Source organism: Triticum urartu, chromosome 7A (genome assembly GCF_056163025.1).
Source record: "Triticum urartu cultivar PI428250 chromosome 7A, HENAU_Tu73, whole genome shotgun sequence".
Classification (NCBI taxonomy): Eukaryota; Viridiplantae; Streptophyta; class Magnoliopsida; order Poales; family Poaceae; genus Triticum; species Triticum urartu.
Genome location: NC_141879.1, coordinates 66,731,385 through 66,735,904, shown reverse-complemented (window position 1 = coordinate 66,735,904; position 4,520 = coordinate 66,731,385). Strand labels below are relative to the sequence as shown.

Sequence of the window (4,520 nt, the reverse complement as noted above, 5' to 3'; positions counted from 1 at the left end):
AAGGTCCACGGTCACGTGTGGGGGTGTAGTGGCGACTCCTTCTACTCCGTCCCATTCGACGTCGCGGATAACATTCATCTGGCATCGAAGAGATGGACAGTCTGCTCGGTGTAGTTTGGTTGAGAAGTCTGGTATGTGTGCGACTCTGGAATAGCCAGTGCTCCCCAAGTGGCAGTAGCTGCGTCCGGAGGCCCTGCATTTTATTCATGCACAAATTATTCGACAAACATTTTTTATCATGGTATTGACATGACCCAGGAACCATTAACAACTAAATAATTTATACTGAACACGAAGCTTTGGCAGACGACAAGTTATTTTTTCAAGCTACATTGCAAGTTCTTGTGTTTTACAGATGACAGCTTCACTCATGCATAAACGCACCTTCAACATTTCCAACCACAGTTAGACCATCATGGATTTTTTAGTACGCAATTCCTCTTTCATTTTAAAGATTGACCACACTCTGCCATGTTCTACCATGTGTTCAAACTCCACAATCGCATACTACAACTGCCACCTCAACGGCAATACGGATGATAACTTATTTTTGCGAGTGCAATATGACAACTATTGTGCTTTTCTTTGTAATACTACACACACTTTGCATTTTTTTCTTTTGACCTCCCCTGTTTTTGCTTTCTTCATTGGCCATTTTTCCATTTTTATTGATCTAAATGCATACGTACTTTGTAGAAACATATGGTATTTACGGTTTTACACTTACTGGCATTCGACGTACTTGCGGTTGCACCTAGTGTTAGCTGGTTGACTAATCCCGATCCTGTAAATGAGCCCTGTATGTGCAGCCGTTTCCTTGGGTGTGATAGTTTGCTAGGCTCTCCCTGATCATTCGTCCATCCATATCTGGCATGTGTGCTCCCACCCAATGCCCCTGATTTTTACATTTATCCATATTAAGCACTTTTCATTTTTTTACAATCATGTTGCACTTATTTTCTCATATTTTCTCTATTCACAAAGAACATTGTACCTGCGTCCAAGTACTGCCGTAGTAGTGGCAACAAAGGGCCAGTTGAGTTTAGCTCGTCATAACCATGCACATCCCATGACGGCGCTTGTAAAGAACTGTAGAACCATGGATTCCCACCATTTCCCGAATCCATTCCTTGTCCTTCTTTTTCGATCTGCACAACCAGAGCAAGTACAATCAAACTTGAACGTACTTGACTCTAACACGTATTAACTGTACCGTGCACTCACGTGCCAACAAACCATACAATGCACATGACAACAAACTACAGCATGCAGATGGCAACAACTATGTCATGCAGATGGCAAAAACCATACCATTCACATGGCAACAATTATGCAATGCTGATGGGCAACACCTACATCATGCACACAATGCGATCAACTACATCGTACACATAATGGCAACAATTAGAGCATGCACATGGCAACACCCACATGATGCACATGGCAACAACCATATCATGCACATGGCAACAATTGGGGTGACCACCTACATCGCAACACTATCATAACCTCAGGGATGGCAACTGTTTTTGCTCTCCCAACCACATCCTAGTCTTAGTTCTACTGCCACTACCTACATGTGGCAAGATCAGTAGCACACACGGTAACATCTAGTTATTCCCAGATCTTGCCATGGAAATCCCTCCCCTACACATCAGTGGTTCATGGGAAGGGTAGGAGATGGGGGGGGGGGAGGGAGAGGGGGATGAAGGGGACAAGGGATTCATCTGGCCGGCGGCTCAATTTGGGCTACATGTCGCCCGATCTTGCCATGGAAATTTCATGGATATGAATGTCCGGCGACGGAGAGGGGGATGAAGGGGACCAGAGGGGGTGGAGGAGGAATTCACCTAGTCGGCGGCTCAATTTAGCCTACAGATCGCCAGATCTTGCCATGGCAACTTCAGGGAGAGCCACGCCGACGACGGAGAGAGGAAGGAACTGTGAGGGGATCGGGAGGGATGGAGGAGGGTGATGACTTCAGGTGGCGACGCGCCGTGGTCAGGGTCGCACGCTGACCAGGTGGCACGCTGATTGGGTCGTTTGGGGGATAAGCGATCCTGTCCGAATGGTTTTGTTCGGCTCGATCCACTACCAGTCCGAATGGGTCGTTCGGCGCGGACACCCTAAATCCCGAACGAACACGCATTATCGGCGTCCTAGTCATAATATTTGCACCAAAATTTCCAAGGCTACTTGTCATAGCATGACGCACATCCATAGAAAAAGAAACCAACTTCCTTCACAAACTTTTGATATGAAAAAATGTGAATATTGCCATCAGAAGAACTGAATGCATGGGTCATGATTCCAAACAGCTACCCTGCTGCCTATATCTAATCTCAGGTGTCCTGTTCTTGCATGCCGTGAGCTTTCAAGATTTGCACCTGCCCTGTTCTTGCAAGGACATTAATTTACTTGGTGATCTATCTCCCTTATGAAGGTGAAGCCATCCAGCTCTCCACCAGTTGTGTCAAGGTCACGACCGACTCCCCACCCAGGAGCAGCGCCTCCTTGCCCAGCCGCATGGCCGCCAAGGTCCGCTCTCGGAGCACTCTGCCGGCACTCTGCCGCCCTTAGACTCCATCATCCACCTCACCTTGGACTCCACTTCGTCGGTCTGGACCACCTCCTTGTCATACCCTTCCACCGCCACGGCCAAACCCAACTCTTTCTCCAGGAACACTCTGTTAACCCGTTGCTCCGCGTAGAGCGGCCAGGCCAGCATGGGCACGCCGGCCATGAGCGTCTCTAGCACGGAGTTCCACCCGCAGTGCGTCACGAAGGCACCCACCGCGTCGTGTGCCAGCACGTCACGCTGCGGCGCCCACGACTTGACGACGAGACCCGTGCCCTTGGTCCGCTCCAAGAAGCCCTCTGGGAGGAGAGCGTCGAGGTCCGGGTCCGGCAGCTTGTCCAGCTTCTTCGCCGGGCCGTCGATGTCCCTGGGCGGGCTCCGCACAACCCACAAGAACCTTTTGCCACTCGCTTCCAAGCCTATGGCCAGCTCTCTGGTCTGATTTGCGCTGAACAGGCTGCGGCTGCCGAAGCAGAGGAACACCACGCTGGCCTTGGGCTGTGTGTCTAGCCATGTCAGGCACTCTTGGTCGTGCTTCACGCCCACCTCCTCCGACTTGATCAGCGGCCTGATGCAGTAGACATGAGGCGTCGGGAGGCCGGGAGGTGTGCAGAGCCCGACACTGATGGCGTCGACGGCGCGCGACTCAAGTGAGCGGAAGGTGTTGACGATAATGCCCTGGGAGCGGCAGAGGTAGGGGGACACCCCCAGGAAAGCTCTGTATGCCGCGTCGTCACGATCCATGAGCGGCTTTGAAGCAGTGCGTTGCCGGGAACGAGGGGATTCCCGGCACATGCACGAGCTCCTCGCCCATGTCTCGAAAGCTGGCGGCGCTCCGCGCGTGCAGCACCGGAAGGTACAAGAAAATGGCCAGAGTCTCGGCACATCATGTGAAGAAGCAGTAGGCGGGGATGCCGAGCTCCGTGGCGACATCCACGGCGACACTGCAGAAGAAGTCCACCACCAGGATGGCCGGGGAGGCGCCGTCCAGGAAGTCACGGAGCTGCGAACTGGAGGCGCGGGCGGCCTCGAAGGTCACCGCCTCAGGGTGGACGGAGTCTACGGGCGTGAGCTCGACCCGCGGGAGGCAGTGGAAGGAGATGGAGGGGTTGACCGCGGTGACGTCGGCCAGGAAAGGCCTGGTAGCGCCCGTGTCGTACGACGGCTTGATGACGACGATGGTGACGGCGAGGCCGTGAGCGGCCAAGATTTTGCCGAGCTCGGCCATGGAGACGAGGTGGCCCAGGCCGGGCGCCGGGTATAGTACCACCTGCTTCCGGGTGGTTGCGGTGGCGTCCATCGATCACGTACGACGACGAGAGGCTTGTTCAGTCCCGGCCGGAGCAGTGTGGTGTCGGGTTTGCTTTGGTGTGTGGCGCGGATGGAGATGGCGAACGAGAGCCCCGACAATTTATAGATAAGCAAGAGCAACGCAACACAACCTATCGAAGTATCGATGGCCACTTGTTTCCCACTATCCCTAGGCTAGCCAGTACACCGGCCGGGCCACACCACGATGGGCAAGCTCACCAGCAAAGAAAGCGACGACACCATCTTTGGTAACAGAGAGCCTTAATGACCGGTGTACTTGTACTAGGCATGCTATCGCCACTCCTTCGGTCAATAATTTTTTTTCACGAATACGCAAAGCTTGCGTATCATTTCATTGATAGAAGAAAAGCAGAAAAGTACATAGGCGTGGACATGGGACCCGGAGCAAAATGACACAGGACAGAAGAAAAGACCACAGCTAAACCACCAAGCCAGACCCAAGTAAAGGGGCAAGCCGAACTGACCAAACATCAAACATCTCTAGATCCAACACCGGGGATGCCGCAAGCAAGCAAGATGGCACCTTCAAGAAGGTGAGCGATGTCGTGATGCCGCCGCCATCCGATCCAAAGAACCGGACCAAGGGTTTCCCCCGTTGCTCGAAGAGGGG

At 52.8% G+C, this 4,520-nt stretch overlaps 1 pseudogene; it reads right to left on the bottom strand.

The window, feature by feature from the left end:
- Nucleotides 1-2,435: 2,435 nt before the first annotated feature.
- Nucleotides 2,436-3,878, bottom strand: LOC147957855 (anthocyanidin 5,3-O-glucosyltransferase pseudogene; annotated as a pseudogene).
- Between the last annotated feature and the right edge of the window lie 642 nt (nt 3,879-4,520).